We start from the raw sequence: 19,637 nt of genomic DNA, 5'->3' as shown, positions 1-19,637 counted from the left end.
TGTGGGGGAAAAAGAAGTGTTGATGTCACACATTCTACCTGTTTAGCATCACATGGTTCTGGTAATGGATTGATGCAGAAAACTGCTGAGTTTGCTGGTGAGGTACTTTGCCAGATACTAGGTTGTGTTGTCAATGAGAGGGTCTCTCTGTATGTGCCCTGTATCTAAATGAGTGCACATATCCTATTCTGAGCATTTACATACCCTATCCTAAGTACCACTGTGAGAATAAGGACTGGATGGACATTTGGTTTTACTTAGCGTGCTGCTTCTCACAAGCTCCCCATAGGAAGCTGTATGTCAGAGCTGTATGTAATATAACTCTGAAATGCATAAGCAGAAGAACATCAGACAAGTGTAGAAGGTATGCTATGTTATAACCATACCTGAAATAATTGGGGTAGATACTTCAATGTGATGACTATTTATGCTGCCTGGATCGCTTAAAAATTACAGTGTCTGGAAAAGCATAATCTCAGATCTGGAAATTCTGTCTAGTAAAAAGAAAACAAACCAAGACAGTTAGTACGGTTTGTCTGACAGAAGGCAAATTGTGGTCTCTTTAGATGCGATGAGGTTTCTGATAGAAAATAGATCTTCAGTCTAGGAGAAACCTTGTAAACAGATGCAATGCAGAAAAGGTGTCTGTATGGTTTTTAACAATATGTCCCATCAGAACAAATTATGCAGGTAACTGATAAGATCATGAGTGTTTGATATGAAATCAGAAGCAAGCATCTTTCTAGAAAATATGCCATAGCTTAACAGAAGTTTTAGGATTAATGCAGAACTAAGAAGTGTAATACAGAAATTAAGAAGTGGTTACACTGTGCACAAAGACAGACCAGGTGATCACTATTGTCTCTGGATATTCAATTGTACAAGAGTACATAAAAGTCTGCAAAAATTACCAACCGTGGCTGCTAAGAGAATGCAAAGGCTTAGGTTGTGCAAGAGTGCAACATGATACAGAACGTTTTAACTACCACTTCCCTGAAATAGTTTTGAAATCCTTTTTCCATGTTGTCTGCAGAACTATAAAAATAGAAGAGAACCTCTGTTCCTAAATAAGCTGACATTACATGCTACAGGACATGCAAGACACAAAATAACCCTCAGAGATTTCATAAAATCCATTTCTTGCCCTTGGTAGTGCTGTTGCTGTTGTGCTGCCTCTTTTTGAGCCAAGCTGCTGAACTTTGAATGCCAACGGCTCCTAGGAGGAAGGAAAACTGATGACAAAGCAAGTTATTTTCCTTCCAAAATCATGTTTATTTGCAATAATGTATCATACGTGGTTGGTCTGGTTTGTTTTGTTTCTAACTTGGGATATGAAGAGCTGGAGATAATCTTTTTGTTTGTTGTTGGGGGTGGGTGAGGGGTGGGTGGAGTGGGGGTGATAGGGGTGGGTGGGTGGTGGTGGTGGTGGTAGTGGTGGTGGTGGTGGGAGGAGGGGGTGTGTGTGTTTTATTTTCCGTTTGTTCTTAGAGACATTGCAATTGCCTTTTGAGACAAGGAAGGATGCTGTGGCAATGGAGAGATGCTTGATGATGCCAGTCAAGTAGTCCCAGGTGGTTTAGATTACTGCCATGATGCAACTTGCTTTCATACTATGTAAATGTACCTTTTGTACTCTTTTTCCTGCTGGGATGTGTGCCTCCTTGACCAGGACTGGGAGAAGGTAGCTTGGGAGACCTTGTCCTCATGCTAGCTCTGCAGAAACAGTGCAAAACGCTAACAACATTTGAAATCATGCCTGTCCCTCAGGATGCTCTTTTGCTGTTAGAAAACCAAACTTACACAGCATCACTGCCTAACAGAACTTCAGCGCCTGACTAACTTGGCTACATGACCCTGTTTAGGCAGGTCTTAATGTCTCAGGCAGCAGGTTATGGGGATTTTTGACTACGACAGAGACTAGTACCCCGAGGCTGCTGACACACCTGGCTGCAGAAGGTGACACTAGCTCTTTCCCTACTCAGGGAATCACCCTGAAATCACAGCACCAGCAGGCACTGTGTACTTGCTCACAGATGTAAGTCCATAAACTGGACCTGGTCTTCAGTGAAAGCTGGCTGGAGAACCCTTTCTCTGCTAGCACAGTTACCTCGGGGCTATGAATGCCATTTGCAGCCCTTGAACAGCTGGAGGAACTGTGCTGAAGCAATATTGATGGCCCAGCTCATCCCTGACACAGTGCCCTGACAGGATTTTGCACTCCAAATCTCTTCTCATGGAGTGAGAGGAGCTGGGTGTGATCAGCCTCCAGAGGGGGTGACTGTTGGGGGGGGCACTGCTCTAAAGGAGGTATCCCATCACTTCAGTTGGGCACTTGCTGCTGGTGCTGGGTGCCAAAACTGCCTCTCATCTCCTGTATATCGCTGTTAATCTATCATATACGACAAAATGTCCTGGTCCCACCAAAGCATGCTGGGCTTCCTTGTTATGCACAACGTCTTGTTTATGGGCAGAGGGGAAACTTGCCTTCTGTATAAAGCCAATAATCTCTTGTTGGTATAAATAAAATAATAATGCAAGAATTATTAGTAACTATTACAGAAAGAGAAAGAATACATTCTTGCAGAAAAAAACACCAATAACGGTAACACAGTTAAAACCATTATACACACACTTCTTAGTTCTACCCCTCTTCCCAATGCTTTGCTCCCCCTTCCCCGGCTCCTCTGACTCCTGGGGTTGGTGGTTTGACTCTGGTGATGGTGGAGCACATGTTATGGGAAATTGTCAGCATCTGGAGTCCTTTGCTAAAGGAATATGATGTTCATGATGATGGTTTCTGCTTCCTTACCCAAGGATCCACTTCAGGCCCTGTTTATATGCTTGCTAACATGTTTTTAAACCTTGATTTTTCTCTGCTGATATGCAGATCCACGTTACATCTGAATGAACTGTATCTCGTGCCTTTTATGTATGTTAGGTACTATTTCTTTGTTCTTTTTGTTGCCCTAAAACCAGTTTTGTGCAGATCTGCATTTTTTTAACTAGCTGTTGGTAAGTTGTTTGTACCTGTAGGATCTCTAGTGCCAGGCCTGTGCCCAGTCTCTTATAATCCTGCAGCTGTACTCCTCTATACTGCACCCTGTGTCTCCACTTCTTAAGGCCTCTGCTATCATATGCCCTGGGTTTGGTTGGGGTAATTTTCTTCTTAGTAGCTGGTACAGCACTGTGTTTTGGATTTAGTATGACAATAAAGTTGATACACTGATGTTGTAGCTGTTGTTAAGTAGTGCTTACTCTAAATCAAGGACTTCTCAAGTTTCCTGTCCTCTGCCAGCGTGGAGGCGCACGAGAAGCTGGGAAGGAGCACAGCCAGGACAGCTGACCCAAAGTAGCCAAAGTGCAGGCTCTGGGAGGATTGTGGCTTCCAAAGTACAACATTCTGTGGCATGGACAAGGGAGTTACAGCCTGGCAATGGTGCTGAATAGTGTTGGTTAAGAAAGATCTGATGCAATGAGATGCAAAGCACCATAGGTAGATGCACAGCCTAAGTGTGCTCCTGCTGAAGTGTAGCAGTGTTTACAACTGGTTTGTAGCACCTGACTCATGAAACTTAACCTGCCTTTCAGTGTTGCTACCAGACACAGAACAGACATAGTTGGTGAGGTATGATTCAACTCACATCTGTATATTTTTTCTTGTATGTAGTGTTTGAATGGTTGATTTTTAAATATGCATGCTTTAAAATTATCTAAATCTGCATCTGGAACTAATGAGTGAAGCCATGCTTGCAGTTCAGAAACGAGAACTTTCCCTGTATTCTAACTGCACAAAGTAATTTGCTGTTCAATTGCTTAACCAGTTACCATTTCCTAGTACCTCATTTCATATGACTATTTCAGGTAGTAATTTCTGATATTCAGAATGTGAGAAATAACACTGACTTGTGGTCTTACCTTCCTGATGCTGACTGCACTCTGCAGTGCACCTGTTTAGCTGTACTAACCTGCAACAAAGATGTTTCAAAAGCGATTATGGTAGCTAAACTTGTCTGTGTAGTAATGAACGCACAGTGACTTACAGTCCTGGTAGCATTGAAGATTTTCAGCTAGATTCATTAGTGTAGTCAGTCAGTTTCTTTTTCTGCCTTAAACCACTTTAGTCAGCATTATGTTTAAACATAATAAACATAAACAGCATATACTGTTTAAATACAAGAGCCAAGCAAGAGTCAGAGGAAAGCTGGAACATACTTGGGCAGTAGCAAGCCCTGGATAACAAGTAAGAGGTGGCAGCCAGGAGGTGAGATCTTGTTTTGGAGATGGTATCCAGCGTGAGAAAAACTTGGAGAGGGCATCAGGAGCAATAGTATCTGTGCACACTCCCCTTTCCTTGCCAGACCTCGGCTGAAGTCTTGATCTTCTCAACAAAGCCAAGGTCAGAGCCAGGAGCAGGAACATTTCACCAGTATTCAGCTCAGTAGCCTCTTTTGAAGGTCCATTTAAGTCAGTTGCTCTAGTAAAACTCCTTGGAATACTACGGCTTACCTTGAAAATTGTCTTCTCAGGTGTTGTTTATCTCTAAGTTGATCCATTTTGAAGCAACAACTATAATTATTTATATGAATAACTTATATCATTGCAGAGATAGAGCAGGAAAGAGAGCCTGGGGTCAGAAAACCCAGGAGGATGAGGGGTTTGAGAGAGACAAGGAGGAACAGGGAAATACCTTTATCCGCTGAAACATCCATACCTCCTCCTGGCCTACAAGCTCAGTCCTCCAAAGTTCATACTGGCTCCCATCAACTTCCCAAAGCCTGCCTGACATCTCCCATCACCTTTCCTTACCATCAGCTCCTACCCCCAGAACTGAAAGTGGAGTCTTGCTCACCTAGGACTAGGAAGGAGGTCATTAGCTGGTCCTGGAGTCTGGACAGAAATTGCTTCAGAAAGCAGGTCTGGCACGAATGGGCTGTGGATATGGTGCTCATCACAGCCACACAGAGTGGTTTTACCGCTCACTGCCCAGTGTTCAGCTCAATTGACTCAAGCATCTGGTGCTGCAAAACTATGTCCAATAGAGAGGAAGCAGCATCACAGCCACGAGACAGCTGCATCTCTGCACCTGCATCTCTGCATATCTCTTCCCCACATATCTTTATCCTCTGCCTTCTTTACTCTCCAAGGCTGACCATGCTGTTTTCAAATTTTTTCTCTACTTCCAAATGGCAAGAGTATTTCCAGTAAGCGTTATTCCTGGATGTCCACTTGTCTAGAATAGTTTATCACTGTGGATTAAACATGGGATGTGTGTTTGTGGAAACACTTCCAAGCCAGGATTTCTCTGGTTTTAGAAGCTAGTTTCTACTCTTTTTTTTTTTTTTTTGTTAAAAGTTTCTGCATTTGCTACAATAAAATACAGATCTTTTCCCCCTTCTTCATGATCAGGCATCCATCACAGCTGCCTTCCTTAGGAAACCCTAGCACAGTCCCTCGCAACAGCACAGCTTTTCTCTGGCATAAGTGTCATTCTGGCACCAGCTAGCCATGGTAACAAGAAGTTTGGTCTGCACATCGAGGTCTTACTTTTTTAATTAAAAAAAGGTACAACTCGTGCTTAAACTTCTCCTGTGACCTGTGCTTCTCCTTTTGGCTCTAGGAAATGAAAATATGAATGTACTGGTCACTCTTTGAAAAGTTCTTCTTCCTCAGCCTCACAAACACATGATAGCTCTTGGGGATAAGAATCTTTTTTTTGAGGAAGAACAGAAAAATTAACATTAGCAGAATTAGTATGGTTCAACAGCAGGAAAATGTGGAAATGAAATTTATACAGGCACCCAACACATTTAACATCAAAGTAGCTTCACTAAAAGGCATAGGCTGCCCAATTCCTGTGCTCTGGTGACTGTGATTTGTTTCTTATCATTCCAGCACAAATGTGACATTTCCAGAAAGCAACATAGCCTTTGTGTAAAACTACAGTAAAATAATAAGATTCCTACTGAGCAGTGCCTGTTTTCCATCTTTTTCCTGTGAAAGCAGCAGAAATTTCTGCTCTTTCAGGGCTGTTGTTACAAAATCATTCGAGAACCAGCTGAAGCATTTGAAAAAATTGCCAGCTGTTCATTACTTCTCATCTCGATGTTACTCTCCATGCAACTGAGCTGCTGGAACAGATCTGGTGGGTGTTCCCTACATCATAAAACTTGGAAATATTAGCACAAGCTTCAACAGTGGTTTCAGCTAAGTAAGCTGAATTTCTCCAGGAGCAGACTGGGGATGCTCACTCAACCCCTCAGTGTTCAGCTTCTAGAACTGGTGATTACATCTGAGTGAGGGGCAATCAAACAGCTTTAAAGTTTCATTTAAAGCATGGGTGTTGGGATCAGTTTTTGCATTCTTTCTCATGAATGGGGAAATTTCATTTAAAGGCTGTTTGATTCTGTCTCCTCTTGTTGTTGAGAACAACCAGAGATTTCGTTAACAAATACAAAACCTGAGGATGCAGAGAACTGAGATTTCTGCATGAGCTTTGGCCTCTGCCTGGTCCTTCTATTCTATTCCCAGGTTTCTTATGTCTGTGCTCTGAGAAACTGCACAGTAGGGTCATTGTAGCCTGGCTGGCCATGGATCTGCATCTTCTCTGGTGTCTAATAAGGCTTTTCCCACAGCTGGAACAGTCAGAATTTGTATGGGTGCATGTGCATCCATGCATCTCTCCCTTTCTCTAGTTTCTGATGGGTAACAAGGGTGGAGACTGCACTGCAGCTTTCCTTTCAGCAGAATCTAGAATCTTTCTCTTTCTTCTATCTCTGGCTTTTTATTTTCATGGTATTTATAAGAATTCAGATGGTATTTAATTGAAATTGTCCAATTAATTCAAAAGTTATTAGAAGGGAGTATGGGCAGTCATGCAGAAGTACACAGTGAGGAGGTGGGGGAGTGGAGTGTATCAGTCATGCATATACATACATACCCACCCTCTCGCCCCCTGAATGGATATGAGGCTATAAATAATTTTTGGTTGAACTGTAAACTGTGTTTGCAGCTATCACAACAATTTCAAGAGAAAAAATAAACAAACACAAGCATATGGGCAAAAATAGAGCTGTTTTTCTTTGCTGATCCATGGTTAAGTGGCAAAACCAGAAATCAGTGTTAATACAAAAAATAAACACCCATTTAACCTTTGCTGTAGTTGTTGTTCTGCTCATCTGGTATAAATTAAAAAAAAAAAAAAATCTTTTGGGGGCTGTGATTGTTTTAACCTGCCAGTAACCCCCTTGAGTTCATCAGAGCAAAAGACAGCTAAAGCCTGTTTATTGTCCAGCAGGCACCTACACGTGTTGTAAGCGAAGTTCCATCTGGTCACAACATCGTGGATCATCTGGGTAACAGCCAGGCTTCATTTGCTTCATGTCCTGGACAGCATGGAGGCAGCCGAATAGGAATATTTAAATGACTGACCAACCGCAACCGAGTTTGCCCCTGAGGATTCGTCTAATAATGGCTCCTCACTATGGAGCAGTAGTGGCTCTGCGAATTGTTTTCTTTTTCAAATGACTCAAGCTAGCCTCTGTGGAATGATTTAGCCTTTTTATTAGGTGCTGACAATTTACTGGAGATACGTTCTGGCTCTTACCTTGGGACATGTGGAGGCGGATATTGGCTGTGCCTGAAATCCTTTCTGAAACCTGTCTGTAAGTGAAAAACAGAAGAAACCCGGACTGCACGGCACAGCTGTTACTCTGGGCCTGACAGGGTGCTTGTACAGGGTGTATTTCACACCTATGCAGAAGGTACATACAGTGCTACCACATCACATTTTTCCAGGCATTTGAAATCATTCGCACCTGCTTCACACAAGGGCAAAAGACAGAGAAAGTGGATGCACCACTTAGTTGTGCTTAACCCATGAGCCGAGCACCTCGGAGAGACCTTTGGCACTGGTGGCAGCAGCGGATGGGCAGGGACTCCTAGCGAAGAGCTGGCAGTGCTGGCCGCAGCCCCTGGGGGATGTCCTGCTGCCAGGTGTATGTTCCCCTTAGAAAACTCTGTTCTGCAGAACTAGAGGTGAGTGATGGGCTATGAAAGGGTGGCAGACAGCTGCCTAGCACAAGTGTGCCGTTTCAATAACAAATGGTGATGGAGGCAATGCCTGCTAGGTGAGTGGTGCCCTTCTCCAGGGGCTAGGAGACTATGCAAATCCCAGCATGCTGCATGAACAGCAATAAGTGCTTCCAAAAATTCAGTCTGTCTACAAACACTGTGTTGGCAGTGCCCAAAGAAGCCCTTTCAAGCACAGCAAGTCCCGTGAAGTTCTGTAGGTGGCTCACTGCTTGTTTATGATAACAAATTTATTCAGTGAGTGATACGGAGAAGTACCTGAATTCACCTTCAGGGGTGGCTGTGAGAGGTATTCCCTTCTGTTTTAAAATGTGGGCATCTTCTAGAAAGATGCCATTCATGGAAGATCCTGGTGTCAAAATTATCCAGGGAAAAAGGCTGAGATACCACAGTAACATCTATGGGGATGGTGCATGGGCCATCCCTTTCAGGAAAATCTCAGGAAGAAAGTATCTAGATGACTTACGGGGCAAATTCTTACACAGTTTGCAGTTGGCTGCTGCAGAGTCCATGGAGGATTTGCGGGATTTCTCCCACCCCGCAGCTGGGCCTACCTGTGCCCCCCTCCTCCCACGGCCAGCCCCCGCACAGCCACCAGCAACAGGGAAAGACGTGCTTAAACATGCCCGAGACTGGTTTGCAGACCTTCTATGGCTGCATCTGCATGTATCTCTCTATATAACCTGTATCTACAGATTCTGGGGCAGGCATGCATATCTTTGACCAGGTAAGCAAGGTCAGTAGAACCAGTGTCATTACGCACCGCATAAAGTAGCTCCCGAGCCTAAGGAGGCAGTGAGCGGTGAAGTTTCGTTCAGGCTCGCCGAACCGCCCCGGTGCCCCGGCTCCCCCCAGGCACGGCAGTAGCGCTGCAAATCCGCTTGGAGGCACTGCAACACAGCGGCCGGGCCGGGGGCGGCGGGCCGGGGGGCGGCGGGCCGGGGGGCGGCGGGCCGGGGGGCGGCGGGCCGGGGGCGGCGGGCCGGGGGGGCGGTGGCTGCCCGCGCCGGGCCCCGGCCCCTGCACCACCAAGGGCGCTTTCGTGAGCGGCCCGGGAGCCTTTTGTCCCCTTTGCTAACAAATAAGTGACCGGTCTTCCTACATTTGCGTTAGACGACGTGCTCGAGCGTCAGTATGGTTGGGAGAGCAGATATTAACGTGTTTGGCCAGACACTGGAGGAATACCTCTATGCTTTAGGGAGCGGTGTAAAAGCCAAGCGCTAATCCGTTGGAAAAGCGAGCGGGTGATCCCCGATCCGCTCCTGCACGGCGGCGCGTGCTCCCGCGAGGCGCGCGGGGCCGCCGAGGGGACGGGGCTGCGGCGGGCGCGAGGGGCCCGCGGGGACGCGCTGCCGCAGGGCGGGGGAGGGGGATGCGGGGGGGGGGGGGGGGGGGCGCAATGGGGAGGAAAAGCGGTTCTCTGTCAAATGGAGAGTGCAAAAAGGGACAGAGATTGACAGAGCACAGCGACCGGGAAAAGTATTGGCCTCAGGTTGTAAACCATGAACGGTGAACGGTGTGGTTCACTCGAAGAATTTAATTTTATTTTTAAACTGCCATCCTTTTTTCCGCTACTGTTGCGCAGAAAATTTCACAAATGCTGCAATAGTTAAGAGAGATTAAAACACAAAGCATTTCATGCACCAGTCTCAATTGGTATTTTGTATTTTTAGCATGCCATTTAACAAGACAACATGCTATGTAACAAGCCAACATTAAAATAAGTAATTTACAACGGCGCAGTTGGCAGAGAGGTAAAAAAGTATTCTAGCTGTAAGCAACAGTATTAAAAGCCTATTAAATTATTACCTTACAGTTTCAGTGACTAATAATGACTCAAGTGCACATGAATCTGTTTCAGTTTTGTAAAGAAATCTTGTGTGTATTTCAGAGATGGGATGATTTTCCCTGGGCAGGGAGAGCATAGTCATGTCTGCCGCGCAATGCTTTGCTATCCCCTGTCCCTTCTCTGCATTATCATTTACAATCCAGATATTTAGACCATGCCGAAGTATCAAACGAGACATTTATGGTACCACTGCTGTCCTAGTTGCTACTTCTCTTTTTGTCTCGAGCATTCTTATTTCCAGGGTGATGTATTTGATCCCTAACAATACCCTAAGCCACCAGACAAATGCATATTGAGTTTGTTTAGCAAAGGATCGAACCAGAATGTAGAACTGATGCTGAGCAAGCTGCGGGCGCAGGCTGCAGCTCTCTGGGCAATTCCAGAGAGGCTGTGGCAATTGGTATTTAATGGCATTTGTCGGAAGGGTGAACTTGGTGTAAAATGCTGAATAGAAAGGAAGCTACTGTCATTAGCCTGTTAATGGCAACCGGTATTTTGCAACTAACTTAAAAAATACACATCAGACCTTGTCATTCTGAATAGACAATATATTGTATTTCTGTGTAAGATTGACGGCAAGTATAAAATAGCAATAAAAAAATCTTTTTAAAACAAAATACTTTTTGACAATAATCTTTACATAATTATTTCCTTGCATATATTTACTGTTCGGGTTAACACTATTTTATGTTCAGGAATGATTCATTTATTGGAAATTGTTTTCAACACTGAAGTTTTAATGATTGTCATAACACTGATTTTGTCAGCAGAAAGAAACCAGAAGATTCTGTCTTGAATATTTCTATAAATGTGCTTACTTTCCCCAGAATAGGACATTGGTATTTTGCAGTGTTCCAAGTGTTAAACAGCCTGCAGTGCTGTGCAGGAGGACATTGAAATGGAGACTTCCACAGCTTCTGGAGGAATCTGAAAACCTTTCCCACAGAACTTCAGGAAAAAATTTATGTTTTGGTACTGCCTGGGTAGGATCTCAATCCAGCTCCTGTGGACCCAAGTCTTAAGAATGCAAATGGCAACATTTAATTATATCATTTTTTTCCTTCAGCTACTTACTTGACCTGAATTATGCTTTCCATCTGAAGCCTAATTTGTCTCTGCTGAATGGCATAATTTCCACTATCTGTATAATTAAAAATGAACAAATGCACACTTAAAGTATCCACTGTGGCAAATGACACATTTCATTTGTTTTATTTACCTTCACTCTGTCTGCTCAATCCAGCCCCAGTTTACAGGCTATTTCTACAGCAAACCCTCTTCTGAGATATTACATATATTGAGGTGTTATATAGAATTTGTGACTTGCTTTAGACTTTTGTGGATTTTGTAAAGAGCCTGAATGCACAGTAGTTGAAGAATCTGAAATATTCCCAAGAAATATGGGTATAAGCAAATGTGGACATTTTCAATTTGAGCATTTTTAAAATAAAGATAAACCCTTTAATAAACTTCCATAAATGTACAGTCACTTCTCCGAGCAATGCTGTTGCAAAAACTACATTAACTGTAATTTAGGATTGTTTCTACTTTAAATGTGGTCATTTGGCTCTTTTTAGCATGTGGTGACAGCTTAAAATTATCCAAATGAACTGTATCACAGCATTGTTCAAGGTAATTGTTGCACTGATTTTTTTATTTGCTAGATAGAAAACATTCGATGTTCAATAAAACACAACTTTAAGGAATTAATGAATTGGTGGGTACTGTAAATAAAAAACTTCTCTATAGCATCATCAGAAGCACTCTGTGATGTGGAAGGTGAAGAGCTTGGTCAGGTAAATTTTACTGTATGTTGTGGATACCTATTGCACCATGAAGGAGTCTAGCGCAAAGTCTGGAGTCTAGTAGCTGGCAGCGGAACCGCTCCAAATCCTGGGTAATTAGGTTTAGCTGTTCCTGTGATACTTCCTGGCTTAAATCACTGACATTATTTTAACCTCAAAATTGCTACTGGATTTTAGGGGACATTTGAGGTGTTAATAATTTAATAAAGGACAACACATTCATGGTGTACAATGCATGAATCAGGAATTACATCGCTCCCTGGTTTGTGAAATGTTGTGGACAGGCTCGTTTGCATCAGAAACCTCACGGTGCTTCTTCATGTTGAGCTGCTGAGGAAGGACAGGCTGGGCTTTTGGACAGTGGAATGAAAGCCATCTGAGCCCATCAAGGCATAGGGAAAACCCTCATTTTGCTAGGGAGTGTGTCCTTGTGCCCTAGCTCCTCAGCATTGTTATTATTATACTTGGGTCAGACTGAGAGTCCAGTTTTACATCATCTAGCAGCAGGGCTGCACTTTGCCGAGGGCCCTTCGGAAAGCAGGCTGCATTGCCAAAAAAGACAAATACCTCTTCCTGAGACTTCACTAAGGTAAAGACTCACTCTAAGGGTGTAATCCTGCATCCGACGGAGCCAGGGACAAAAATCCCGTTCAGCCCAATAGGACCGGACTGAGCTCACCAGTGAGGATTTGGAGGTCGGTCTCCCAGGCACTAAGCAACCAGTGTAACCTGTGATGGCAGAGGCAACAGCCCTGGTAGCGCTGGGGGCAGTCACACTTCTGACCAGAGCAACGTCAGGGAGATTTTCTTCCAGCAGATGTATTTTGCTTTGGTTGGCTTAACTTTAAAAATATTTCCTCACATATTTGGGGGTTTTGTGGCAAAAAATGGAAGAAAATGAGAAAAAATGAGAAAGTTGAAAACTGCCTCTAACAGACAAATTGAAATTTTTAAATGGTAGGAAAGCATTTACAGTTTTTAGATGAAGACTAACCTGTTGGATGTTGGGGTTTTTAATGTCTGCTTTATTTAATTTCTAGGTTTTTAAAAAGATCGGATAGTGATCTTGATAATCTTGTCTGAAAAAAATGACTACTTGCAGAGGTTTACAGTTAAAACCAGAAAACCTAATTTTCTACTCATCTATCTTAAGTAACTAAAGCAACAATATAGATGGTTTGTCTTTGGCAGCTCAGAGTGATAAAAGTGCTAAAACTCCTGGACTTGTTATCGCTACATAAAAATAATGTAAAGGGCAAAAATATTATTTATATTGCCATGTGACAAAACAAAGCTCTTCAGACCAAGGCTCACTCTTGCCAGCTCTAGCATGAGATTGCTTCTTCTACCTTACATATGTCTATCGGCATACATTACAAATACTAGGCTGCCACATAGATTCACAAACTCACATGACGATCATAAAGTCTGTGTCCCTTTGTGGTCCCCGGCAGCCTTTCCCTGTGCCCTTCCCTGCCCGGCTGCCGCTCACTCACTCCGCAGCCCTCTTTCCCAGCGCTGCCAGTTGCTGTGATGTTCAGGCTTCTCTTCAAACCCTTCACTCTGTGACCATGTGAGCACGGCAAAGCTTCAGCTGCCCCTTCAAAATGAGACAGGATTTTTTGTCTGCAGAGGTCATGAAAAGAAGCTGGAAGTTCTGCCCACCAAAATACCTCCTAGAGTTTTCATTGACTTTCAATAAAGCTCATAATACTGCTAATTTTAAAACATTTGGAAACACCCATTATGGTTTCTTTTGTTTCATTTTGTGGTTTTTTTAAACAGCTAGTGGCTCAGGGTACTTTAGTATTTCTCTAAGATGCTGAGGACTCAAATGTTTGCTAATGAGCTATTCCTGTCTTTGCTTGGGATCAGTCCGACAGCTTTGTTCGCATCTGCCTGGTACCATAAACTCTTTCATTGCTTTCTGTTATTCACTGGTGTGAAAGGTGAGGCAGATATTTTGCCGTTCTCAGCGTTTATTCATAAATATCTCACAGGCTAGCCTCTGCCTTTTCACCTGCAGATCCCCAAAATGTTTTATAGAGTCTAAACCATAACTTACCATGGATATTAATAAATAGAAATTTCTGTCATTGCAGGGGTGGGGGGTGGGGGGATGGGGGGATATGTGTGTGAACTGAAAACAACAGAGAAGGAAGGTTAAAAGCTCTGCAGATAACCTTTTTTTGTTAGCACTGTGAGTGTGAACAGTGCAGTAACTAACTGACCTTCTTATTTTATTTGTCTTCCTGTAAACCTTCGCAATCAAACCTGGCAGAGATGAGCAGCCAAAGCAATTGGTTTCAGTCTGGTCTTTCAGGCAGGCTGGGCAAAGGCGGTTGGCTGGGAGGGCACCCTTGGGGAGATTTTTTAATTGGACTGTAACTGCATAAAGAGAAAGCACATTCCCAATAGTGCCAACAAATTGTAGCACCACTAAACAGTGATAAAACTGACTTCAGCAGTTCTGATATTGAATGGCACTGAAGGCGTGGAAAGACAGTTTTCGGTATCTCATCGTCTCCTGCTGATCTGAAAAGGTAGGAGAACGAGAAGAGCGGAGCATTAGGATGGCCATTTATCATGCAGGGAAAGGGAAAACCTTGGCTTGCTGTCAAAAGCCCCGGAAAGCTTGGGGTTTTTTGCTTAATGCCATTTCATACATTTTTGCTGCAGGGAAGGCTGAGCACCAATTCCGTTTCACTGCCTGGGATAGGAGTTGTTAAGTGTCATGTCCACATAGCTGTGCACGGAGTGAGTCCTCACGCTGAGCTAGGAGCAGATCCCATGGCCGAGGGATGACATTTCCAGGGGCCAGGAGAAAGAAGGGGCAGGCTGAGTCATTCCCTGTCTCCTCGTCCTCCCCAGTTGTGTCTCCTGCTTGGGCTCCTTTCAGCATTATTCATGAGCAGATCACTGAGGGAAGGGGACAGAGAAAGTTATTTGCATTCCAACATTACATTTAAAAGCTATAAATTACTGGCAACTATAAACAATCTCCCTGCTGATGGCACCGCTCATAAAAATCTGGGTTTACGTATGTGTTGCATTCACATGTGTGTACGCATATTCAGCCTTGTGGGATTTCTCTCCAGGTTATGACAACAGTATTAATTCTTTTGGGCTCTGAATATAATGTCTGATGCAACAAATATTTTTACTGCTTTTTCTGGTTTGACGTAGGTCCAGCTGAAAAGTAGTGATTCTCACTGCTTTGAGTTAAGTGTTGGCTTTAAACTGGGAGAAAAAATTGTGGAGACTGTGGCTAAAAGCTAGACAAATGGCAAAAATGCTTTTGAACCAGTGATACTGTAGCCAGAAGGTTACACACTCCAAATTACTGCTGAAGCGGAAAAAGTGTTAGGCAGAGGGAAAAAAGGAGGGGGAGAGCAAAAGTACAACGTTTGCTATGTGCCCACAATCTGGCTACCGAGTGCTTGGGAGCAGGATTTGCAAATGAAGGGAAAACTGATCCATTCCTGTCCCTGCTTTGCCCCAGCCTAAAGATGTGAATGTGAGAGTAAACTCAGAGTGGTGATGACATGAGGTCTGTTATCTCCGCTCTGCAAAAATCTGTCAGGTACGTGTGAGGCGGTCACAGCAATGCAGTGATCCTTCAAACCGGTGGATTCCTAGGTTCCAGTGTGCTTTTCAAAGCTTGCTTAGGTCCTCAGTTTGGTGCATAATGGGAAGAATGAAATTCTGCTGAAAAAAATCAGTCTGTTTCATATGTGTTTTATATATATTCTCTCAGGTAAACATACAATAATGAACTGCCAGGTTGTTCCCTCATGGGTTTTAATTCCTGACATTGCTTCATCTTGTAGATACATGTAATGTCCCCAAGCTGGCAGAGTCCTTAGTCCTTGTGCTTGGGAGGTTTGAAGGCTTTGACTGTCACACTCCATTTCTGCACCAAGCAAAAAAGAAAGAGATAAATCCATTGCTGCTGCAGCAGACTGCACATCAACTGTGTACATCGAGAGTGGGCTGCGTATGTGGGGTGGCCTGCCTGCCTGACAGCCACGGATGAAGGAGTGCTGCAGCCCACCATTTCATAACCAGACAGGGAAAGGCAAGGATTCTGTGAGTGCACTGGAGGCATTCATGGCGAGAACCACAGTCTAGAAGAGTTCTTGGCTCAGGAATAGCTGTGGTCTGGAACAATTTTTCCCAGTTTCAGCTAAGCATGATTAAAATGATCTGCAGGAAAACCACATATAAAATCCTGTCAGGCCAAGGTCATGGGGTAAGGACAGAATTCTACTATGTATAACATCACTTCCACGCAGGGTTAGTATTTTCAGCCTCCAAATAAGAAGACCCTTTCTGACTCCAGCCAATGTTGGGTACGGTGTCGTGGCTCTCCTGCTTCAGCAGCACGTCAGGCACGGGAAGACCAAGCATGCACGGCAGGTCCTAGCACCTGTGTCCCAGCTAACAGGCAAGTTGCTAGTAAAAAGCCACCTGCGAGTTAGCGCTGATGCTGGACTGAGAATGAGTGTCCCCATTGTGCCTTTGGAGCACCTCAGAGAGAATTAGGGCCCAGGCACAAAGATGGGAAAAATGAAAAGATGGGGAGAAGGGGTGAGAAAGACGGGGAGCGCACGTGCTGCCAGCAAAGTGCCAGAGAAAAAGGTTTCCTGTGCACTGGTCACTCTCTAAAGGCAGAACATCACCCTTCCCCTGCACTCTGGTCCCCTCTAAGGAGAGGATGGGCAGGATGCTGAGGCCCATGTAATTCGTCTCACTGCAAACTAAAATTTGGTCTGGGTCTGCTCAGGGCAGTTTCAGGGCTACTGACACTGTTAAAAAACAAACAAACAAACAAAAAACCTTTGCTTGGATATGTGATAGTTTGGGATAGCAGCATGACAGGAGCAAGAACCTGGATGCTGAGCATCTCCAAGTGGAAGCTGCAGTTCACAGAGGATTTCCTCTCCACATCCCTTCCCTGTTACCGGAGGAAAGCAGCAAAGTGAAAGTCGAGTGAGCAAAAGCAAGCCAGGGCTTTACTTGTGTGTTTGCCTTTCACACAGCTCTGTGATCTTTTCCTGAGATCATCCATTGCTGTGCTGCTGCTCTTCACAACTACCCGCACCATCAGACTGTGTCTCCAGCGGGGGGCTATCAGGGTCCTATCTCCCACGCTGTGGATTAGAGAATGCAACATCGTGTGAGCTGGCAGATAAATGTCCCTAACCCAGGCCTGTAGCTGAAGGGGGTGCTGGCGAGGAGTGTACGATGCTCCAGTGGCTCCCATGCTGGGTGGAAGGGACCGGTTAAAAACCCGAAAAATCAGAAGTGGGTCCTGGCCAGCCCTTTGCGGGCAGTGAGGGGGAGAGAGCAGGCCCTATAGATCTCCATGAGAAGCGCCACTTGCTCGGCAGGGAGAGCAGAGCAGGCTATGCCTGCGGTTCACATCTCTTTGTCAATGGCATCCAGCCCCTGGCCTTGGGAACTGACTGGCGGCAGTTTGCAAATGTATGTGCTTGGCTGGGAGCCTGCAGTTCCCTTTGTCCCGGCGGCGCAGGGGGGCTAATAGGGAAGCCGGAGCGTGTCATCCCCGACTGCCAGAGCTTCCAAGCAGTAACATGACGGGCAACTTTTCAGACAATATCCAACATGAACATTCAAGGCTGAGCCTATTCTTCTTTTAGACACTGGTACTGACTGATTCCACATGCTGTTTTCCAGACTCTGTTGCCGTAACAAGCTCCAGTCCTGAATATGGACCATCCTCCAGGGGAAAAGTCTCATTGAATTCGAAAGGGTCGAAACCATTTAGGATCATCAAAAGCTGAATGTCTTTGAACATTGTGTATAATGCTGTAGGTGTAAAGAAACAAAGTATTTGTACAGAGTTTTGTATTATGTACACAAACTTATTTGTATTTGCTCCACTCTGCTTTGCACACCCCACTCCTGATGCTTACATGCAACTTGCATGGCTGTGTATGCAATTAAACTGCTGCACTGTGTTTTAAGGTGAAATAATTACAAGTTAGAGAGTGTTTGAGATGGGAGTGATAATGGCAGAGGAAACATGCCCTTCTCTTCACTCATGGGAAAATCTGATTCAGGTAGCTGCAGTGTAAACTCTTTTGGAGCTTCAAGCTCCAAAAAAAGTAAGATTTTTTTTTCTGGAAGGCTAATTCTTCTGGGATTTGCTAATGGGCAAAGGCAATTAGTAGAGAGACATAGTGGTTCCCAGATTTGGTGCTGGATCCCACTGCTTCCAGGGAGTTAAGCTTCAGTGTCACCCCTGCCTGACACTGTCATCGCTCCTCTTCCAAACCACGTCATGAAGGCAAAGCAAATGGAAATATTCAAAAAGACACAGGTGGGCTGGAGACTTATGGATGAGCTGTATTTAGACCTAGATCTAGCCTTCTGATGAGTGCACAGCTGTCATGGCTCACCTGATCCAGTGTTGGTGATTGTCCCATTTGAGTGGGGGACCGGACAACATCACTGTTAAAAAAAAAAAAAAAAAAGAAAAGAAAAAAAGAAAAAAAAAAAGAAGGAAGAGAGAGGAGGAAGAAGCAGAGAGAAGAGAGAGAGCGACAGAGCGTGCCCTGGAAGAGCAGAGACAAGGAGAAGACAGTAGAGGGACTGGCATGAAGAGTATGATGGTATGTGATGGTAAAAGACCTTGTTGCAGCCGGCTAGTTTGCAGAGTGCTGTGACAATTGGTGGCCCGTGTGAGGCCCTTCCAATTATGAGACTGAGTGTAATGAGCGGTGGCCGTGGTGATGGCTGTGCCGGGGATGTTTGAAGTTTTGAGCTGTGATGGCAGCGCCCAACGTAGCGGAGACAGGCAGGGATAGCCTGCGATCCAGATCACGTTGAGATAGGGGGTAAGAGCCTGGGGATCTGGATCAGACGCCGGTAAAGGTGAGCTGTTGGGATCAAAGAGAAGGAAGCCTGACTGCCGTGGAGTTAAGAGACTGAGGGTAATGGGCGATAGCGGTGGAGTACGTGGCCAGACGTGGCAGCAGCCCACAGCAGTGGTGGCGAGTCCAGAGCGGGTCCAGCCAGACAGCGGTGATGGCTGTGCCGGGGGAAGGCGTGGGAGCAGCGTGGTGCCGCAGGCGGCTCCCACCGTTGCTACTGCTGCTCGACCTGGTGGTATTCTCACTGGTGTTTATGTGCTTGTTGAAGATGTCTCCCCTTGTAGAAGAAATGGGTGACCACAAGGATGTTACGAAGTTTTTCAGGACACAGAATGATGTGTTAGTGCTGTATTCTAGATCTGCTGCTGCTGAAAGCTCACTCAGGTTACTGTCCAGTGTGACCCAAGAGGTGAAAGGACAAGGCACTATAAGTTCATCAGAACGCCCCTCTGAAGAAATCAAAATCCTAGATGCTAAGAAAGCAGATAAGAAGAAAGGTAATCAACCTGCAGAAGATGAAAAGCCCAAGATAAAAGTGAAGAAGGAATATGAGTATGAGTTCAGGGACAAATTGTCTGAACTGTATGAAAAGTTTATTTGTAAAAAGTTTGTGATGGTTGGTAAAAACATGAGGTATGAAATGTTAAGAAGAAAAAAAGAGTTCAGGGACAAGTTGTCCGGACTGTATGAAAAGTTTATTTGTAAAAAGGTTATGATGATTGTTAAATACCTAAGGTATGAAATGTTAAAAAGGAAAAGAAAAAAAAAAGGGGGGGAACTGAAGAGGAATTATAGATGACTGTATGAAAAAATTATTTGTGAAAAGGTTGTAATAATGGTTAAAAACATAAGGTATGAAATATTAAAAAGAGAAAAAAAGGGGGGAATTGTAGAGGAATGAAGCTGGCTTAATTAACATTGATAATATACAGCTGTGGGCTGGCATCAGGGGCGGTGGGTTGGCTGATGTGGATAAGGTGCAGCTGTGGCTGGTTC

General features: G+C 44.5%; 1 long non-coding RNA gene across 3 annotated transcripts; it reads left to right on the top strand.

The window, feature by feature from the left end:
* The first annotated feature begins 1,470 nt into the window (after positions 1-1,470).
* On the top strand, positions 1,471-11,420 carry LOC114014973 (uncharacterized). Of its 3 annotated transcripts, none has more exons than XR_003558692.2 (3): positions 1,471-1,614; positions 7,295-8,034; positions 10,765-11,420. It is a non-coding gene; the product is annotated as an uncharacterized LOC114014973 (long non-coding RNA). The 3 variants fall into 3 exon arrangements; XR_008732968.1 differs by lacking the exon at positions 10,765-11,420 and adding an exon at positions 6,025-6,142 and having other exon boundaries at positions 7,295-8,991; XR_003558691.2 differs by lacking the exon at positions 10,765-11,420 and adding an exon at positions 6,025-6,142 and having other exon boundaries at positions 7,292-8,991.
* Positions 11,421-19,637: the final 8,217 nt, after the last annotated feature.

Source organism: Falco cherrug, chromosome 6 (assembly GCF_023634085.1).
Source record: "Falco cherrug isolate bFalChe1 chromosome 6, bFalChe1.pri, whole genome shotgun sequence".
NCBI classification, from domain to species: Eukaryota; Metazoa; Chordata; class Aves; order Falconiformes; family Falconidae; genus Falco; species Falco cherrug.
The sequence above is the reverse complement of the archived record's forward strand: the minus strand, read 5'-3'. Positions and strand labels throughout refer to the sequence as shown.